Source organism: Oncorhynchus kisutch, linkage group LG18 (genome assembly GCF_002021735.2).
Source record: "Oncorhynchus kisutch isolate 150728-3 linkage group LG18, Okis_V2, whole genome shotgun sequence".
NCBI classification, from domain to species: Eukaryota; Metazoa; Chordata; class Actinopteri; order Salmoniformes; family Salmonidae; genus Oncorhynchus; species Oncorhynchus kisutch.
In genome coordinates this window covers 78,420,139-78,443,454 of record NC_034191.2, presented here as the reverse complement: position 1 = coordinate 78,443,454, position 23,316 = coordinate 78,420,139, and the positions used below count along the sequence as shown (strand labels likewise).

Genomic DNA, 23,316 nt, shown 5'->3' with positions numbered 1-23,316 from the left:
TTGCTGTATTCGTTGTCTCTAGTCATGGTTTTAAAAGTTTTGTAATCTCACAGTGTCAAATTTACTGTGCGCTAGAGGCTTCTTTTTTACAGTCTATGACACGATGAAACTGTGCAGACATGGTGATCTGAGCTATCTGATCGGCCAGCGGTAGACTTATAGGTGCACCTGATTCACTCTTTGGGCCTGCCGGGTAGCCGGTGTTCTACCCTCGGACTCGTAAAATGGTTCAGAATGGGAACAATTTGCCTTCCCCGGCGCTAGCACTGCTGAATCAAGTGCACCAACTGTAAACAGCACGAAACAAATAACAAATAGGAACGCCTTTATCGTATTTTATACATGTTTTCTTTTACAGAAATGTTTGTTGATCGACTAGGAATGTCTTGATCGACTAGGAATGCCGTGATCGACTAGGAATGCCTTGATCGACTAGGAATGCCGTGATCGATTAGGAATGCCGTGATCGACTAGGAATGCCGTGATCGACTAGGAATGCCGTGATCGACTAGGAATGCCTTGATCGACTAGGAATGCCGTGATCGACTAGGAATGCCGTGATCGACTAGGAATTCCTTGATAGACTAGGAATGCCTTGATCGACTAGGAATGCCTTGATCGACTAGGAATGCCGTGATCGACTAGGAATGCCGTGATCGACTAGGAATGCCGTGATCGACTAGGAATGCCGTGATCGACTAGGAATGCCTTGATCGACTAGGAATGCCTTGATCGACTAGGAATGCCGTGATCGACTAGGAATGCCGTGATCGACTAGGAATGCCGTGATCGACTAGGAATGCCGTGATCGACTAGGAATGCCTTGATCGACTAGGAATGCCTTGATCGACTAGGAATGCCTTGATCGACTAGGAATGCCGTGATCGACTAGGAATGACGTGATCGACTAGGAATGCCTTGATCGACTAGGAATGCCGTGATCGACTAGGAATGCCGTGATCGACTAGGAATGCCGTGATCGACTAGGAATGCCGTGATCGACTAGGAATGCCTTGGAGACTAGGAATGCCGTGATCGACTAGGAATGCCGTGATCGACTAGGAATGCCGTGATCGACTAGGAATGCCTTGGAGACCTGTTCCACAGGTTGAGATAAAGCTGTTATTACTTGGTAATACATATGGAAATAATACAGTGATTCCCCTTATAGGTCAGCTATGAACCACCTCTGTGTACTGAAATATAGGCATTTATATAAGTGGTTTAGAGGAGCCATAGTCTAGTAAAGCACAGTGCTGGTAATACAGCACACATCTGTAAGTGCATTGTAGTTCAACAGGGGCTTCATAGACAATGTTATTCTATTTCAAGTTCCAGTGGTGTATGTTAGCAGGTGAGTTAGAGACATGTTGGTTCTATACACAGTATAATTATTATACATATGCTGTCATCCTCAGGTCACACTGGGCCAAGAGGAAGTCCCGGAAATACCGGGGAAACGAGGGTCGTCAGGACTACCAGGAGTGTGTGACATGTCTTCGTGCTACCAGGACTACAATCTCAGGAACAACACCTACAGCAAAGGGCCCAACATCTGAGAGTAAAGGGCCCCCTAGAGGGGAGGGAGGTGTTGTCTAGAAGCGGACGGTCTTCAATGTGGGGGTCAAGATGCCACATCATACTTCCCATCTCATCTTAAGGCCGGCGTATGTGTGTGTGTGTGTGTGTGTGTGTGTTGGTATTTATTATGGATCGCAGCTACTTTTCCTGGGGTCCAGCAAAATGAAGGCAGTTGGTGGGGGTGCCATGTATGTAACAGCCAGTTCCTGGGGTCCAGCAAAATGAAGGCAGTTGGTGGGGGTGCCATGTATGTAACAGCCAGTTCCTGGGGTCCAGCAAAATGAAGGCAGTTGGTGGGGGTGCCATGTATGTAACAGCCATTTCCTGGGGTCCAGCAAAATGAAGGCAGTTGGTGGGGGTGCCATGTATGTAACAGCCATTTCCTGGGGTCCAGCAAAATGAAGGCAAATTTACATACACCTTAGTCAAATACATTTCAACTCAGTTTTTCACAATTCCTGACATTTAATCCAAGTAAAATTTCCCTGTTTTAGGTCAGTTAAGATCACCACTTTATTTTAAGAATGTGAAATGTCAGAATAATAGTTGAGAGAATGTATTTCAGCTTTTATTTCTTTCACATTCTTTCACATTCCCAGTGAGTCAGTAGTTCACATACACTCAATTAGTATTTGGTAGCATTGCCTTTAAATTGTTGACATTGGGTCAAACGTTTTGGGTAGCCTTCCACAAGCTTCCCACAATAAGTTGGGTGAATGTTGGCCCATTCCTCCTGACAGAGCTGGTGTAACTGAGTCAGGTTTGTAGGGCTCCTTGCTCGCACATGCGTTTTCAGTTCTGCCAACTCATTTTCTATAGGAATGAGGTCAGGGCTTTGTGATATTGGCCACTTCAATACCTTGACTTTGTTGTCCTTAAGCCATTTTGACACAACTTTGGAAGTATGCTTGGGGTCATTGTCCATTTGGAAGACCCATTTGCGACCAAGCTATAACTTCCTGACTGATGTCTTGAGATGTTGCTTCAATATATCCACATACCATTCCTTCCTATGCTGCTATCTATTTTGTGAAGTGCACCAGTCCCTCCTGCAGCAAAGCACCCCCACAACATGATGCTGCTACCCCCGTGCTTCATGGCTGGGATAGTGTTCTTCAGCTTGCAAGTCTCCCCATTTTTCCTCCAGATGGTCATTATGGCAAAACAGTTCTATTTTTGTTTCATCAGACCAGAGGACATTTGTCCAAAAAGTATGATATTTGTCCCCATGTGCAGTTGCAAACCGTAGTCTGGCTTTTTATGGCGGTTTTGGAGCAGTGGCTTCTTCCTTGCTGAGCGGTATATGTTGATATAGGACTCGTTTTACTGTGAATATAGATACTTTTGTACCTGTTTCCTCCTGCATCTCCACAAGGTCCTTTGCTGTTGTTCTGGGATTGATTTGCACTTTTCGAACCAATGATGGCTGCATGGTCCCATGGTGTTTATACTTGCATGCTACTGTTTGCACTGCTGAACGTGGTACCTTCAGGTGTTTGGAAATTGCTCCCAAGATTGAACCAGTCTTGTGGAGGTCTACAATTGTTTTTCTGAGGTCTTGGCTGATTTATTTATATTTTCCCATGATGTCAAGCAGGTAGGCCTTGAAGGTAGGCCTTGAAAAACAGCCACAGGTACACCTCCAATTGACTCAAATGATCAATCAATTGGCCTATCAGAAGCTTCTAAAGACATGACAACATTTTCTGGAATTTTCCAAGCTGTTTAAAGGCACAGTCAACTTAGTGAATATAAACTTCTGACAGCAGTGTGTAAAAACCTTGTGAAGACTTACAGAAAACGTTTGACCTCTGTCATTGCCAACAAAGGGTATATAACAAACAAGTATTGAGAAAAACTTTTGTTATTGACCAAATACTTATCTTCCACCATAATTTGCAAATAAATTCATTAAAAATCCTACAATGTGATTTTCTGGATTTTTTTCTCTCTCATTTTGTCTGTCATAGTTGAAGTGTACCTATGATGAAAATTACAGGCCTCTCTCATCTTTTTAAGTGGGAGAACTTGCACAATTGGTGGCTGACTAAATACTTTTTTGCCCCACTGTATATATATATATATATATTTGCATTTCAGCTAACCCCAACCCTTTTCCTAACCTACTCCTACACTGTTACGTTATTTCCATTTAAAAAATATTTTTTACAAAAGCTGTATCCCTTCTAGACAATACCAGATTTACACCCCCTACTTCTCTTCTGAACCTCTCCTTTCCACTTTGAAGGGTCGATTTGCCTTCCCTCCTTCTCTTCTGAACTTCTCCTTTCCACTTTGAAGGGTCGATTTACCCTCCATCCTCCTTCTCTTCTGAACCTCTCCTTTCCACTTTGAAGGGCACTTTCTTTTCTTGGCTGGCTCATTCTCCTCCCCCTCGGTTGTGCCGCTACAAGCTGGAAAATTAAAAATAAATATTGATTTCTACATTATATGGCACGAAAAGCTCACTGAGATGATACACTAACTGTATGACAGAGGTGCTTACAGGACTTGTCATAAAAACAGAATGTCATTTACAGACACACACACACACACACACACACACACACACACACACACACACACACACACACACACACACACACACACACACACACACACACACACACACACACACACACACACACACACACACACACACACACACACACAGAGAGAGAGCAATGCATGGGAGGATGCTACTGTTGCCTGACCTGTTGATTTAGCTAATATTACCTAGCTACATAGTTGACACTGCAGCTAGCTAGTTTATCTTGTGGCAACCTAATGTGATGGCTAGTTATATATATATATATTTACATTACATACACTAATGCATTATGTGGGTTGAATGCTGTAACAACACAGAATAAAACAATTAGTAAAAGTCCCATGAAGGTAGTGACTGCCCATTACTGCTGATCACTTATTAACTTTCATTTCTTCACATTACTTTACTTTAATAAAATATTGGTTTTATTTTATTTTAATAAGGGCATACTTTTATGATGGTTGAATATCAACTAATTAGATCATGTATTTTCAGGCTTGCAAAAACAACTAGTTTCTATTCCTCTAGATCCTGTTTTCTCTCAGTCTCCATGTCTTGCTCTGCACAGACCGGACAGGTTTTAGGTGGGGTGCAATGGATTATGGTCATTGTAGTTAATTACCACATTTTCTGCACTAAACTATGTAGAATATTGGCATGTTGGAAACTACAACTTCAGGCTTGATCTGATGTATCTCTACAGAAACTGCATAGCATACTCACACACAAAAAAAAAGTGAAATTCAAGTAATTGATCCAACTTTGTCAATTAGATGTTTAAAAAAATAAAAATCACTCAGCACAACTAACGATAAATATATCAACCCCCTACAAATATTGTCAATTTATTATAATCCACATAAGAAATCACACAAAACTTGCTGTTGACTGCACGCAGTCGACCTGCAGACCTGCAGTCTAAATGATTGTATAGCCTACAAACACCGCTCCCAGCTGCCACCTTGGTGTCGATTGTAAATATTAAATATAAAATCAAATTATTAACCTCCTGCGACGAAATGTTTCATATTAAGATCCGACATCTGTACATATAAGTAGGAGTGTGAATCATTTTTTTTTTTGTAAAACCAGGCTGGCTGACATACTGACATTTTTAAACCATTATGTGTCGTCAAACCCTCCACGTGTACATATTTTACCCCCTAAATGTAAATATGTTGTGGGCTGAGGTACACACAGTGTAAATACTAATTAGTTACATGATGTGCTACACTATATCTCCTGATTTAACTACAGTTATGTTGTTTTAGTGCAATTTTTTTCATTTTTTACATTTAAGATTATGTAACACATGTTCATATGCTTTCATTTATTTTATGATAGACACGTGTCCGTCTTTTCCAATCCTTTCAAGTAACAGTCTACACACCCGTGTACAGTCTGCACATTTGTTTTCTGCCTTAAAATTAAAGATGGAAAATCTGGACTATCCAAATAAAGTGTGCACCTTTGGCAGCATTTACATCTGTGGATCATTTTTAACGAGATTCAACCAACCTTCCATATCTCTTAGGGCGGGGGTCACCAACCTTTTCAGATTTTTTATTAAAGTAGAACAAATGTAAGCCTATGCAACATTAACCAATTAAAAACAGTACTGTAGCAATGAGGTTTACCTCTATACCCGCTCTATACCCACTGTTACCTCGGGCTCTAGTCTACCTCTATACCTCTATACCCGCTCCATAGCCACTCTTTCCTCTGGCTCTAGTCTACCTCTATACCAGCTCCATAGCCACTCTTTCCTCTGGCTCTAGTCTACCTCTATACCTATAACATTTGAGGTAGGCTATATGATCACACCGGTAATAGATCCATTGTTGTATTACTTGTGAGGCACAGCTGAGTGAGCATACATTTAAATAATTCGCTTTTTATTTTACTGGGCTGGTGGTGCCTGCATCTAATGGTCAGTCTCAGCGTAGGGAGAGAGCAGCAGACTGAGGGTCCGTCTCAGCGGGGGGGGAGAGCAGCAGACTGAGGGTCCGTCTCAGCGGGGGGAGAGAGCAGCAGACTGAGGGTCCGTCTCAGCGGGGGGAGAGAGCAGCAGACTGAGTGTCAGTCTCAGTGGGGGGAGAGAGCAGCAGACTGAGGGTCAGTCTCAGCGGAGGGAGAGAGCAGCAGACTGAGGGTCCGTCTCAGTGGGGGGAGAGAGCAGCAGACTGAGGGTCCGTCTCAGTGGGGGGAGAGAGCAGCAGACTGAGGGTCAGTCTCAGCAGAGGGAGAGAGCAGCAGACTGATGGTCAGTCTCAGCAGAGGGAGAGAGCAGCAGACTGAGGGTCAGTCTCAGCAGAGGGAGAGAGCAGCAGACTGAGTGTCAGTCTCAGTGGGGGGAGAGAGCAGCAGACTGAGGGGTCAGTCTCAGCGGAGGGAGAGAGCAGCAGACTGAGGGTCCGTCTCAGTGGGGGGAGAGAGCAGCAGACTGAGGGTCCGTCTCAGTGGGGGGAGAGAGCAGCAGACTGAGGGTCAGTCTCAGCAGAGGGAGAGAGCAGCAGACTGAGGGTCAGTCTCAGCAGAGGGAGAGAGCAGCAGACTGAGGGTCAGTCTCAGCAGACGGAGAGAGCAGCAGACTGAGGGTCTGTCTCTCAACATCCCTGCGCTCTCCCTTTCCTCCACAGACTGACCAAAAAGGGACACCGTCTTCCAGCTGATGGCGAAACTCGAGTCACACCGCATTATTTCTGCCTCATGTACAAATTCATGTTGTTACTCCGATGAACAGAGAAAGTGAAATATTCCTTGATATTAAACAAGACCCAAGCCGCTAATTATAACAACAACGCCTATAGATACACTTTCCTACTCATTCATTACAGCTGCACTGCTTGTAGCGCTGAGTGGAAATAGGAAGAACGGCCATTTTGTGGGTTATAAAAGGGTTGAATACAAAGTGTTGACAGTGCTGAGTAACAACTTAAACATGAACTCACTCATAAAAACAGCAGCTCTTTGGTGTATTCGTTGACAGTCTCTCTCTAGTCATGGTTTTTAAATCTCACAGTTTCAATTTCGCCGCAGCTTTCTTTAATGCCTCCTACGTTACTGCAAGACTCCGTTATCTGAGCAATCTAATTGGCCCGTGGTTGCATAGAGAACTTGATTTCCTCTCTAGGCCCACCCGGAAAGCAGAGTATGTACCTTCAGACACATGAAATGGCAACAGTTTGCCCTACGCGACCACAAACAGCACCGAGACTAATAATTTGCTCTCTGCACACATTGCTCTCTGCACACCCTCTGCACACATTGCTCTCTGCACACATTGCTCTCTGCACACCCTCTGCACACATTGCTCTCTGCACACCCTCTGCACACATTGCTCTCTGCACACATTGCTCTCTGCACACATTGCTCTCTGCACACCCTCTGCACACATTGCTCTCTGCACACATTGCTTTCTGCACACATTGCTCTCTGCACACCCTCTGCACACATTGCTCTCTGCACACATTGCTCTCTGCACACATTGCTCTCTGCACACCCTCTGCACACATTGCTCTCTGCACACCCTCTGCACACATTGCTCTCTGCACACCCTCTGCACACATTGCTCTCTGCACACATTGCTCTCTGCATACATTGCTCTCTGCACACCCTCTGCACACATTGCTCTCTGCACAAATTGCTCTCTGCACACATTGCTCTCTGCACACCCTCTGCACACATTGCTCTCTGCACACATTGCTCTCTGCACACATTGCTCTCTGCACACCCTCTGCACACATTGCTCTCTGCACACCCTCTGCACACATTGCTCTCTGCACACATTGCTCTCTGCACACATTGCTCTCTGCACACCCTCTGCACACATTGCTCTCTGCACACATTGCTCTCTGCACACATTGCTCTCTGCACACATTGCTCTCTGCACACATTGCTCTCTGCACACCCTCTGCACACATCGACACCCTCGAAGAATCGTTACCCATCACTCCACAAAAGCCGCGGCCTTTGCAGGGCAAGGGAAACAACTACTTCAAGGTCTCAGAGCGAGTGACGTCACCGATTGAAACGCTATTAGCGCGCACCCCGCTAACTAGCTAGCCATTTCACACTGGTTACATTCATCCCCCTTTTGACCTCCTCCTTTTCCGCAACAACCGGTGATCTGGGTCAACAGCATCAATGTAACAGTACAGCTTCCATCCCTCTCCTCACCCTTACCTGGGCTCGACCCAGGGACCCTCTGCACACATCGATGACAGACGCCCTCGAAGCATCGTTCCCCATCACTCCACAAAAGCCGCAACCCTTGCAGAGCAAGAGAAACAACTACTTTAAGATCTCAGAGCGATTGATGTCTAGGTCCAAAAGGCTCCTTAACAGCTTCTACCCTCAAGCCATAAGACTGCTGCACAATTAATCAAATGACCACCCCGACTATTTGCATTGACACCCTCAACCCTCTGTTTTTACACTGCTGCTACTTGCTGTTTAAAAAAAAAATCTATGCATAGTCACTTTACCCCTACCTACATGTACAAATTACCTCGACTAACCTGTACATTGACTCGGTATCGGTACCTCCTGTATATAGCCTCCACATTGACTCTGTACCGGTACCCCCTGTATATAGCCTCCACATTGACTCTGTACCGGTACCCCTGTATATAGCCTCCACATTGACTCTGTACCGGTAACCCCTGTATATAGCCTCCACATTGACTCTGTATCGGTACCTCCTGTATATAGCCTCCACATTGACTCTGTACCGGTAAGCCCTGTATATAGCCTCCACATTGACTCGGTATCGGTACTTCCTGTATATAGCCTCCACATTGACTGGGTATCGGTACCTCCTGTATATAGCCTCCACATTGACTCTGTACCGGTAACCCCTGTATATAGCCTCCACATTGACTCGGTATCGGTACCTCCTGTATATAGCCTCCACATTGACTCTGTACTGGTACCTCCTGTATATAGCCTCCACATTCACTCTGTACCGGTACCTCCTGTATATAGCCTCCACATTGACTCTGTACCGGTAACCCCTGTATGTAGCCTCCACATTGACTCGGTATCGGTACCTCCTGTGTATAGCCTCCACATTGACTCTGTACCGGTACCTCCTGTATATAGCCTCCACATTGACTCTGTACCGGTACCCCCTGTATATATCCTCCATATTGACTCTGTACCGGTACCTCCTGTATATAGCCTCCACATTGACTCGGTACCGGTACCTCCTGTATATAGCCTCCACATTGACTCTGTACCGGTACGTCCTGTATATATCCTCCATATTGACTCTGTACCGGTACCTCCTGTATATAGCCTCCACATTGACTCGGTACCGGTACCTCCTGTATATAGCCTCCACATTGACTCTGTACCGGTACCCCCTGTATATATCCTCCATATTGACTCTGTACCGGTACCTCCTGTATATAGCCTCCACATTGACTCGGTACCGGTACCTCCTGTATATAGCCTCCACATTGACTCTGTACCGGTACGTCCTGTATATATCCTCCATATTGACTCTGTACCGGTACCTCCTGTATATAGCCTCCACATTGACTCGGTACCGGTACCTCCTGTATATAGCCTCCACATTGACTCTGTACCGGTATCCCCTGTATATAGCCTCCACATTGACTCGGTACCGGTACCTCCTGTATATAGCCTCCACATTGACGCGGTACCGGTACCCCCTGTATATAGCCTCCACATTGACTCGGTACCGGTACCTCCTGTATATAGCCTCCACATTGACTCTGTACCGGTACCCCCTGTATATAGCCTCCACATTGACTCGGTACCGGTACCTCCTGTATATAGCCTCCACATTGACTCTGTACCGGTACCCCCTGTATATAGCCTCCACATTGACTCGGTACCGGTACCTCCTGTATATAGCCTCCACATTGACTCTGTACCGGTACCCCCTGTATATAGCCTCCACATTGACTCGGTACCGGTACCTCCTGTATATAGCCTCCACATTGACTCGGTACCGGTACCTCCTGTATATAGCCTCCACATTGACTCGGTACTGGTACCTCCTGTATATAGCCTCCACATTGACTCTGTACCGGTACCTCCTGTATATAGCCTCCACATTGACTCTGTACCGGTACCTCCTGTATATAGCCTCCACATTGACTCGGTACCGGTACCTCCTGTATATAGCCTCCACATTGACTCGGTACCGGTACCTCCTGTATATAGCCTCCACATTGACTCGGTACCGGTACCCCCTGTATATAGCCTCCACATTGACTCGGTACCGGCACCTCCTGTATATAGCCTCCACATTGACTCGGTACCGGTACCTCCTGTATATAGCCTCCACATTGACTCGGTACCGGTACCTCCTGTATATAGCCTCCACATTGACTCGGTACCGGTGCCTCCTGTATATAGCCTCCACATTGACTCGGTACCGGTACCTCCTGTATATAGCCTCCACATTGACTCGGTACCGGTACCTCCTGTATATAGCCTCCACATTGACTCGGTACCGGTACCTCCTGTATATAGCCTCCACATTGACTCTGTACCGGTACCCCCTGTATATAGCCTCCACATTGACTCTGTACCGGTACCCCCTGTATATAGCCTCCACATTGACTCTGTACCGGTACCTCCTGTATATAGCCTCCACATTGACTCGGTACCGGTACCTCCTGTATATAGCCTCCACATTGACTCTGTACCGTAACACCCTGTATATAGCCTCCACATTGACTCTGTACTGGTACCCCCTGTATATAGCCTCCACATTGACTCGGTATCGGTACCTCCTGTATATAGCCTCCACATTGACTCGGTACCGGTACCTCCTGTATATAGCCTCCACATTGACTCGGTACCGGTACCTCCTGTATATAGCCTCATTATTGTTATTTTATTGTGTTCCTTTATATTTTGTTCAATTGGTAAATCTTTTCTTAACTCTATTTTATTAAAACTGCATTGTTGGTTAAGGGCTTGTAGTAAAGTAAGCATTTCACGCATGTGACTTTGTAAAATGTAATATTTAATTTGGTCAAATCCAATATAATACAACATTTTTTTTATTTTACTAGGCAAGTCAGTTAAGAACAAATTCTTATTTTCAATGACGGCTTAGGAACAGTGGGTTAACTGCCTGTTCAGGGGCAGAACGACAGATTTGTACCTTATCAGCTCAGTGGTTTGAACTTGCAACCTTCCGGTTACTAGTCCAACGGTCTAACCACTAGGCTACCCTGCCACCACTACACTCTAACCACTTGGCTACCCTGCCACCTCTACACTCTAACCACTTGGCTACCCTGCCACCTCTACACTCTAACCACTAGGCTACCCTGCCGCCCCTCCACTCTAACCACTAGGCTACCCTGCCGCCTCTACACTCTAACCACTAGGCATACCTGCCACCTCTACACTCTAACCACTTGGCTACCCTGCCACCTCTACACTCTAACCACTAGGCTACCCTGCCACCTCTACACTCTAACCACTTGGCTACCCTGCCACCTCTACACTCTAACCACTAGGCTACCCTGCCACCTCTACACTCTAACCACTTGGCTACCCTGCCACCTCTACACTCTAACCACTAGTCTACCCTGCCACCTCTACACTCTAACCACTAGGCTACCTGCCACCTCTACACTCTAACCACTAGGCTACCCTGCCACCTCTACACTCTAACCACTTGGCTACCCTGCCACCTCTACACTCTAACCACTAGGCTACCCTGCCACCTCTACACTCTAACCACTAGGCTACCTGCCACCTCTACACTCTAACCACTAGGCTACCCTGCCACCTCTACACTCTAACCACTAGACTACCTGCCACCTCTACACTCGAACCACTAGGCTACCTGCCACCTCTACACTCTAACCACTAGGCTACCTGCCACCTCTACCCTCTAACCACTAGGCTACCTGCCACCTCTACACTCTAACCACTAGGCTACCTGCCACCTCTACACTCTAACCACTAGGCTACCCTGCCGCCCCATGGAGTGAAACCCTCTGTATTTTCTGTATTTTTAAGTATTGTGGTGGCAGCATCCTGTTATGGGTATGCTTGTCACTGGCACGGACTGGGGAGTTTGTCAGGATCAACATAAATATGAAAGGAGCAAACCCCAGGTGAAAAGTTGGAATAAAGCCATGTGGTCTTCTGAAAACCGGGTTGAGTGTTCCTGAATGGTCCAGTGTCAGTCCTGACATACATCTGCTTGAAAGTAGTGTTCCTGAATGGTCCAGTGTCAGTCTTGACATAAATCTGCTTGAAAGTAGTGTTCCTGAATGGTCCAGTGTCAGTCCTGACATAAATCTGCTTGAAAGTAGTGTTCCTGAATGGTCCAGTGTGAGTCCTGACATAAATCTGCTTGAAAGTAGTGTTCCTGAATGGTCCAGTGTCAGTCCTGACATAAATCTGCTTGAAAGTATTACTGTCCATCAATTGTTCCCAACCAAATTTACAAGAGGTTGAGCAATGTTTACAAAAACAATGGATAGGCCTATATGTTGTGCAAGGCTGATAGAATCTTATTCAAAATGATTCACAGCTGTAATGACGGCCTAAGGTGCTTACACCAAGTGTTAACTCTGGTGTGTGAAGACATACTCAATCATGACTTTTTATTCATTTAGAAAATGTTATATCATTTTTCTTTTACTTTGAAAAGGTGGAGTAGGTTGTATAGATCACTATGAAAAAAATCTAATTTAACCCTTTTTTAGATTTAAATTTAAGAGAGCAAAATGTGAAGGGATCTTTCAATACATTTCCTGGTTTCCCAGAAATCCTTTTTGGATGACTCAGGATTTCCCTTCTGATTCTGGGAATCCTCCAACCAGGATTTATTGAAAGTACCTGGAATTTTGCAACCCCATTAGTGACTGTACATTTGATCATGGCGATTGTTCTACCAGCTGTTGGTTTCTGTTAAACATTGCTGTTTCAAAATAAACACTGCTCCTGACTCAACTTTGAAAATATGCACGGTGTGTCGCTAACTTCCTGCTTCCATTCAAGCCTGCATTGTTAGAAAAAATGGAGAAAGCATATCATGTTTCATTAATTATAATATATACCATTTAACAGGTACTTGTATCCAAAGCGACTTACAATCATGCGTGGACACATTTGTGACGTATTGGGTTGTCCCAGGAATCAAACCTACTATCCTGCTGTTGCAAGTTCCATCCTGAGCTACAGAGGACCTGTTCACTGTAGGTTTTATATATCTGATCCTACAGTTAGTTTAAACCTTTTGGGGGGAGATTGTGCAATGTGTGACAGAATGTGAACATGAGGATGGAATAGAAATATTAAATCTAAAGGCCAGGTGACAAAGGTCTGATTCAGAGGTTGCTCATCACACCCTGCTGACTACTCTGTACAGTCCAAACACACACACACCTCTCCTGAAAGCAACTCTTCCCTTTACTTGCTGCAAACAAACACTCCAGCCAAAAGTTTTGTTTAAGTCAGGTAAAATTATTGTTTTCCTCTCTCAATTTCTGATGATTTAAATAAGCTGTTTACTGTAAGAGCTGGCAATGTTTTGACAGGTTTTGAGTAAACAAACTCAGCAATGGAAATACAAAATTAACTCCTCCGCAACAGAGGGCTACCAGGAGGACAGCTCGGAGACCGATGCTACGGAGTTCTGTGACAGGGAAATTACCCACGACTTCGAGGTCAAACTCTCAATCTACTACTTGCTGACCTTCGCGCGGAGAGTGATGGGCAACAATTTGGTCTTCTACATCGTCTGCAAGTTGGAGAAACTCAACACAGTGGGCAACATCTTCCTATTCAACCTGTTAATGTCGGACCTGGTCTTCATGTCTAGTCTGCCATTCTGGGCTGTGTCCCACCACATGTCCACCTGGGTCTTTGGCCGGGCCTGGTGTAAGATCGTGGGCAGCAATTACTTTCTGGGCTTCTACAGCTCCGTCTTGTTCCTAACTCTCATATGACCTTTGACCGGTACCTGGCTCTACACCAGGCCGTCCACCAGGCTTTGCCGGAGGAGCTTATGCCCTGGTCTCGTTCGCCGCTGTGTGAAGCATCAGCCTCCTGGCGTGCATCAAGCCGTTTATACTCTATGACCAGGCAGAGTATTACTCCCAGGGGTTGATGTGTGAGGAGGTCAGCGCCTTGGAAGGGATCAACTTTAAGGTGTTGGAGATGTTGGGGCCTTACCTCCAGTTAGGCTTGTTTTTCATATATCCTCTCATTGTTTTGTTTTTTACTGCTACTTTAGGATCACCATGACGGTCATCTCTTCCAGGACTGTGAGACTCATATTTGTCATGCTGGACACCTAATAATGTTGTGGTGGTGATGCTTCAAGAGGATGAAGACGACTGTGTGAGTCCGCAAACTTGACAATGCGCTGTAAGTTACTCGTATGGTCACATATCTGTACTTCTGTGTCAACCCTGGCTTCTACACCTTTGTGAGGAAAAAAGCTCCAGAACCACTTCAGAATTCTGCTGGTGAGACATGTGCCGTGTCTTAAGAACCATATCTCAGAAAAAAGGTACTATGTCACAAATTAGGAACCTTCATGTGGGCAGGACTAGTTAAACAGATGGACAGGTATGATCTAAGAGCGTGGCACAGAAATGTACAGTATATTAATGAACATCTAGCAGTTGCATATTAGTTAACAAATCTTGGAAAATACACGTAGTTACTCACTGCTGTGCATCTGCATTGCTTTCTCTTTGGGGTTTTAGGCTGGGTTTCTGTATAGCACTTTGTTACTACTGATGTACAAAAGGGCTTTATTGATTGATTGAAAATAAATGTGCTTATACAATGTTAATTGCAGAAGTGATCAACCCCCTTAATTTGTAAAGCACTTTGAGTTCCTTGGTTGGTAGAAATGCACTATACTGTATATACTGAGTGGACAAAACATTAACAACACCTGCTCTTTCCATGACATAGACTGACCAGGTGAATCCAGGTGAACGATATGATCCCTTATTGATGTCACGTGTTAAATCCACTTCAATCAGTGTAGATGAAAGGGAGGAGACAGGTTAAAGAACAATTTTTAATTCTTGAGACAATTGAGACATAGATTGTGCATGTGTGCCATTCAGAGGGTGAATGGGCAAGACAACAGATTTAAGTGCCTTTGAACAGGTTATGCTAGTAGGCACACCGGTTTGTGTCAAGAACTGCAACGCTGACAGGTTTTTCATGCTCAACAGTTTTGGCTAGTAGTTCAGTTTCCGCATGGCTGGAGATGTGGTCAGTTGGTCATTAAGTGCACGCTTTAATCCTTATCTCTGAAGTTCAGCGCTATAGCGATGTTCCCGTGGTTACGGAGACACTGCATTCACAGTAAACGCTGCATATCTTTTCTCAAATTGGAAGTTGCCTTTAAATTTCCAAGCGAAGAAGAAGAACTCAGCGATACGGATTGAATCGATCCCTGAAATCTGCAAAAGAGAAATTGGTGTCCAGTGTTTGTCTACGTAGAGAGATATCCAGCAACAATCTAAAGATTTGATATCCAAGATGGCGTAGCAGTGAGACGTGTTTGTTTTGTCCTCTCGTGTACTTTTGTATTTTTTGTATATATATATTTCAATTTATTTTCAATCTCTTCTCGATTTTTTTATTCGATTATACATTCCGGTAACCTGCCTCACCCACTGTGATACGGATTCGCTATTATTTAAAATTTTAGAACACATTCAAGAATCTCCAGAAGCTAACCAGCTAATTAGCTACAAGCTATTTAGTCATTGTTAGCCACTGCTAGCGGCTTTTACCTTCTGCACAGATAACAGCCCTGTTTTTAGCCTGGACAATACTCGCCTGTCTACCAATATCGCTTGTCTACCAATATCGGACTGTCTCTCCACAACAACGCCGGATTCCTGCCGTAATCCCTGGACCACTACTACTGACCTTCACAGCTAGCTTGCAGCTAGCTAGCTAGCTCACAGCTTGCAGCTAGCTAGCTCACCGCTAGCTAGCTCATAGCTATCTTTCACTCACCGTGGCACCTAGTACCGAAGCTATTCTCTGAGGCCCACCTCCTGGCCTACTCAGCTGTTCACCCGAACCCCACTCATACACGGCTACAGCCCAAAACTCCACCGGATCCTTGATGTAAACTCTGGACCTTGGCACTGGATCACCGCTGCTACCGATTGGATATAGTGGTTAACGCCACTGCCACGAAGCTAGCACCAGTTAGCCGTGAGCCAGGCACATCTCCCGGCTAGCAAACTAAATTCCACAATACCTCTTTCTCCATCTGGCTTGTATTCTCTGTCGACACGGCGCCCAGCCGCACCACCACAACTGGTCTGCCGACGAATACTCCATCCGCTGTGCCTTCATCCGGCCTCCGTCGAGGCAGACGCTACTAACTTTAAACGCTGTGTCGCTAGCGTAGTGGAGCTCCCCTGTTCCATCTACTGCTGCCCCCTGGACACTATGATCACTTGGCTACATAGCTGATACCTACTGGACTGTCCATTAATCATGGTACTCCATTCTGTTTATTTATTTTTTATCTGTCGGCCCCAGCCGACTCTGTGTGTAGCCCAGTCATCGCCATTTTACCTGCTGTTGTTGTGTTAGCTGATTAGCTGTTGTTGTCTCACCTGTTGTTTTAGCTAGCTCTCCCAATCAACACCTGTGATTACGTTATGCCTCGCTGTATGTCTCTCTCAAATGTCAATATGCCTTGTATACTGTTGTTCAGGTTAGTTATCATTGCCTGTAAACCCAGGCCCTGCATGTCCCCAGGCACCCTCATTTGTTGACTTCTGTGATCGAAAAAGCCTTGGTTTCATGCATGTCAACATCAGAGGCCTCCTCCCTAAGTTTGTTTTACTCACTGCTTTAGCACACTCTGCCAACCCTGATGTCCTTGCTGTGTCTGAATCCTGGCTTAGGAAGGCCACCAAAAATTCGGAGATTTCCATACGCAACTATAACATTTTCCGTCAAGATAGAACTGCCAAAGGGGGAGGAGTTGCAGTCTCATAGACGTTATCCTGACCAACTGGCCCTCCAAATACACACCTCTGCTGTCTTCAATTAGGATCTCAGCGATCACTGCCTCATTGCCTGTATCCGCTATGGGTCTGCGGTCAAACGACCACTCCTAATCACTGTAAAACGCTCCCTAAAACACTTCTGCGAGCAGGCCTTTCTAATCGACCTGGCCTGGGTATCCTGAAAGGATATTGACCTCATCCCGTCAGTTGAGAATGCCTGGTCATGCTTTAAAAGTAAATTCCTCACCATCTTAGATAAGCATGCTCCGTTCAAAAAATGCAGAACTAAGAACAGATTTAACCCCTGGTTCACTCCAGACCTGACTGCCCTCGACCAGCACAAAAACATTCTGTGTCAGACTTCAATAGCATCGAATAGTCCCCGCAATATGCAACTGTTCAGGGAAGTCAGGAACCAATACACGCAGTCAGTCAGGAAAGCAAAGGCCATCTTTTTCAAGTAGAAATTTGCATCCTGTAGCTCTAACTCCAAAAATTTCTGGGACACTGCAAAGTTCATGGAGAACAAGAGCACCTCCTCCCAGCTGCCCACTGCACTGAGGCTAGGTAACACGGTCACCACCGATAAATCCATGATAATCGAAAACTTCAACAAGCATTTCTCAACGGCTGGCTATGCCTTTTCCTGGCTACTCCAACCTCGGCCAACAGCTCCCCCCCCCCCCCCCCCCCCCGCAGCTACTCGCCCAAGCCTCCCCAGCTTCTCCTTTACCCAAATCCAGATAGCAGATGTTCTGAAAGAGCTGCAAAACCTGGACCCGTACAAATCAGCTGGGCTTGACAATCTGGACCCTCTATTTCTGAAACTATCCGCCGCCATTGTCGCAACCCCTATTACCAGCCTGTTCAACCTCTCTTTCATATCGACTGAGATCCCCAAGGATTGCAAAGCTGCCGCAGTCATCCCCCTCTTCAAAGGGGGAGACACCCTGGACCCAAACTGTTACAGACCTATATCCATCCTGCCCTGCCTATTTAAGGTCTTCGAAAGCCAAGTCAACAAACAGATCACTGACCATCTCGAATCCCACCGTACCTTCACCGCTGTGCAATCTGGTTTCTGAGCTGGTCACGGGTGCACCTCAGCCACGCTAAAGGTACTAAACGATATCATAACCGCCATCGATAAAAGACAGTACTGTGCAGCTGTCTTCATCGACCTGGCCAAGGCTTTAGACTAAGTCAATCATCATATTCTTATCGACAGACTCAGTAGCCTCGGTTTTTCTAATGACTGCCTTGCCTGGTTCTCCAACTACTTTGCAGACAGACTTCAGTGTGTCAAATCGGAGGGCATGTTGTCCAGTCCTCTGGCAGTCTCTATGGGGGTGCCACAGGATTCAATTCTCGGGCCGACTCTTTTCTCTGTATATATTATATCAATGATGTTGCTCTTGCTGCGGGCGATTCCCTGATCCACCTCTACGCAGACGACACCATTCTGTATACTTCTGGCCCTTCCTTGGACACTGAGCAAGCTTCAATGCCATACAACACTCCTTCCGTGGCCTCCAACTGCTCTTAAACCAAATGCATGCTTTTCAACTGTTCGCTGCCTGCACCTGCATGCCCGACTAGCATCACCACCCTGGATGGTTCCGACCTAGAATACGTGGACATCTATAAGTACCTAGGTGTCTGGCTAGACTGTAAACCCTCCTTCCAGACTCATATCAAACATCTCCAATCCAAAATCAAATCTAGAATCGGCTTTCTATTTCGCACAAAGCCTCCTATCCTACCGATCCTCGACTTCGGCGATGTCATTTACAAAATGGCTTCCAATACTCTACTCAGCAAATTGGATGCAGTTTTTCACAGTGCCATCCGCTTTGTTACTAAAGCACCTTATTCTACCCACCACTGCGACCTGTATGCTCTAGTCGGCTGACCCTCGCTACATATTTGTCGCCAGACCCACTGGCTCCAGGTCATCTACAAGTCCATGCTAGGTAAAGCTCCGCCTTATCTCAGTTCACTGGTCACGATGGCAACACCCACCAGTAGCACGCGCTCCAGCAGGTGTATCTCACTGATCATCCCTAAAGCCAACACCTCATTTGGCCGCCTTTCCTTCCAGTTCTCTGCTGCCTGTGACTGGAACGAATTGCAAAAATCGTTGAAGTTGGAGACTTTTATCTCCCTCACCAACTTTAAACATCTGCTATCTGAGCAGCTAACCGATCGCTGCAGCTGTACATAGTCCATCGGTAAATAGCCCACCCAATTTAACTACCTCATCCCCATATTGTTTTTATTTATTTACTTTTCTGCTCTTTTGCACACCAGTATCTCTACCTGCACATGACCATCTGATCATTTATCACTCCAGTGTTAATCTGCTAAATTGTAATTATTCGCCTACCTGCTCATGCCTTTTGCACTCTTTTGTTAAAGTTAAATGATTTTAAAAAAATCCTACTGTATTATTGACTTGTTTATTGTTTACTCCATGTGTAACTCTGTGTTGTTGTCTGTTCACACTGCTATGCTTTATCTTGGCCAGGTCACAGTTGTAAATGAGAACCTGTCTAGCCTACCTGGTTAAATAAAGGTGTTCTCAACTAGCCTACCTGGTTAAATAAAGGTGTTCTCAACTAGCCTACCTGGTTAAATAAAGGTGTTCTCAACTAGCCTACCTGGTTAAATAAAGGTGTTCTCAACTAGCCTACCTGGTTAAATAAAGGTGTTCTCAACTAGCCTACCTGGTTAAATAAAGGTGTTCTCAACTAGCCTACCTGGTTAAATAAAGGTGTTCTCAACTAGCCTACCTGGTTAAATAAAGGTGAAATAAAATAAAATAAAAAGAACCCTCAAACTACAATACTAAATCCCTCTTCAACCAGGGAGTTTTTCTCTGCAATTCTCAGAAAATCTAATGACTTTGAGCAAAGAGGAAGAGAGGGTTGGTGACGGATAATCTAGTTACAGATAGCTGGAACACTGGCCAGGTTAGAATACAGGTAAACATTTGTCACGAGAGCAAAAAGACCTTGAACATTCTGTATGTTGAGTTCACAGTCAAACGGTTCCTTGTTTCTTTTAGCTGTATTCCGGGTTAAATTAATGCAATAGTCGATGCAACACACCATTATTCTGTCTTTCCTTACTGTACTGGGAATAAAAGCCCTATACTTATTTTTTTAAATGAGAATATGCCCACACACAAGTTTACTGTACCATTCATTAGGTCAAAGTTTTAGTCGATGTAACCATTTTCAAGACATTACACAGTTCGTATATTCAATATAATAACAGAGGACATTTTCAGTATGGAGACTATGCTGTCTGTTGTGGTTCTTCAGTGGAAAGACAACTATGTGTATGTGTACGAGAAGTGTGCATGAGTTGGCTTATTAATACTTGGTAATATTTGAAGCCTATATTGCAGCAGTCTCTATGCAGTCTTCATTCTGAGAGGACGAGGACAGCTGGGGTGGGTTCAACAACACTTCCCACAAGTAGAGAAGCGGAGGTGTAAGCAACAATGGATGCAAATTATCGAGTTTGATTAAGCATTTATAGAGCTGTAGATTTACTCTCACCCAGGAATATAACAGGGAAACAGTTTCCTACACGGTCAAAAAAAACTATTCTCACCGGCGAAAACAAAGAAGGAGATCTCGATTCACCTTCATGTGGTATTTCATCTCACATTTTTAATAGAACTGTCAAGCGGCTCTCTCCTTTTCTACACTTGAGGGGAATGTGACTTCATTATGGGATTAGACTGCATGTTCATGCCCGACTAAGACCTATGTGATACCCTGGGGGTCTGTAAAACCAAACTGCAGATTTTGATGTGTCTCTCCCCTAAGCTTTAGATTGGTCTTGGCTTTGTGAGCAAGGCGACTGAAGAATAAGGAGGCACCTAAGAGGTGTTAAGAGGTATTTTCTACCTCTCTCTGACAGAGCAGCATAGTATCTTGACATTTATAAGGCTTTTCCACTGTTTAGTCCCCCGACCAAATTCAAACTGGATGATGCGTTAGACAACACAAGCAGAAGTCCAAAGCTATGGTAAAACTCCAGAGGGCGAACATGCAAAACCAATTCCCCCTTGGGGATAAATCAACTTCTCCTGAAACCATGTTTTACTTTTCTCCTACCTTTTTGAGTCACCAGTAATATCAGTAATATCACCAGTAATATCAAAAGTCAATTTCCTAACACGGAACCCAAACTGGTTGCGCATATGCGCCATCGTGCGTAAATGTATTTTGTCTCCCTCTATATCAAACGCGATCCCGACACGCAGGTTAAAATATCAAAACAAACTCTGAACCAATTACATTAATTTACATTAATTTGGGGACAGGTCGAAAAGCATTAAACATTTATGGCAATTTAGCTAGTTAGCTTGCACTTGCTAGCTAATTTGTCCTGTGATATAAACATTGAGTTGTTATTTTACCTGAAATGCACAAGGTCCTCTACTCTGACAATTAATCCACACATAAAACGGTCAACCGAATCGTTTCTAGTCATCTCTCCTCCTTCCAGGCTTTTTCTTCTTTGAACTTATATGGTGATTGGCATCTAAACTTTCATAGTATCACCACGACGACCGACAACACAGTTTGTCTTTCAATCACCCACGTGGATATAACCCAATGAGGAGATGGCACGTGGGTATCTGCTTCTATAAACCAATGAGGAAATGGGAGAGGCAGGACTTGCAGCGCGTTCTGCGTCACAAATAGAACTGACTACTATTTTAGCCCTTGGCAAAGCATACGCTCGTTGGCAGTGTTGGTGCAATAATTGAATAATATAGATTTCTAAATGTATGTTGCAATGCCCTGACTTGCGACGCGAGCAGTGTAGTCAGGGTGTAAGAAGTGTGCTGCATAAGAAGTGTGACACATATTCCTGTGCTTTTATATTTCCTTGTTGTGTTTACACTGTTTTCTTTGCAGTGTGGAGACAGAATACTCACAGAATAGTCTTTGTTCTTTCCTACCTTTTCTACTGTATGTAGTATGTGCACATCCACATTCAACTCAAACCTCTCTCTCTCTCTCTCTGTATTACATATAATCTTTCTTTCTCTCTCTTAAACCCCCCTGGGAAACCACATCTTCACATTTCCAAGATGTCTACCTCTTTACCTTCATCCTGTTTGTATTGGGCTACACATGTCTACTTCCTGCCACAGCTGGTCCCTTTGATCTGGTCTCAGGACCGCATTCACCCAGCGTAACAAATACAGAGGTCCTCTATCTCTCCATAGTATTGCAGTAAAAACATGGTATTACCATTCGCAGCACATCTCTGTGCATGCCGTCATATTGACGGGGCCTTTCGATAAGCCCCTGAGAGGATTTTCAACCTGATATCCTACAAAGGCACAGAGAACAAGATGCATACTCCCAACCAGCCCCCTCTGAACACTGCACACAATACAGAGACAGATGGGGCTTTACATTATTCTATATGTTCGTTCTTTACATGAAGACGCTGTAAGAGTTTCGAAGCTTAGGAAAGTGCATTACCTCACCATGTTGATTACCGCCATATTGACTGCTATCCCTTTAGAGTTTGTCAAGCAGCCTCTTCCATCCCTGTCCATAAGAGGACTGCAGGCAGCCAATGCTTGGTACCTGTGGGGGGTAGGAGACGCTCCAGCTCCTCAGGCATAGTAATTATCTAGCTGTTTTATTGTTGAATGTGCTGCTGGCTGGGGTTTAAGGGAATGGAATTTAATTTTTTCAAAAAGTTTATTGGAAATGTATCACCAGCTGTTCTGACTTCGTCCATTATCACCTCTGTCTATCTGTATGGTCCAGAATCACCTCTGTCTATCTGTATGGTCCAGAATCACTTCTGTCTATCTGTATGGTCCAGAATCACCTCTGTCTATCTGTATGGTCCAGAATCACCTCTGTCTATCTGTATGGTCCAGAATCACCTCTGTCTATCTGTATGGTCCAGAATCACCTCTGTCTATCTGTATGGTCCAGAATCACCTCTGTCTATCTCTATGGTCCAGAGTCACCTCTGTCTATCTGTATGGTCCATAATCACCTCTGTCTATCTGTATGGTCCAGAGTCACCTCTGTCTATCTGTATGGTCCATAATCACCTCTGTCTATCTGTATGGTCCAGAGTCACCTCTGTCAATCTGTATGGTCCATAATCACCTCTGTC

The 23,316-nt window shown here is 44.9% G+C and overlaps 1 pseudogene; it reads left to right on the top strand.

Annotated features, from left to right (window-relative positions):
- Positions 1-23,316, top strand: part of LOC116354722 (C-C chemokine receptor type 3-like) — a 111,035-nt pseudogene that overhangs the window by 3,094 nt on the left and 84,625 nt on the right.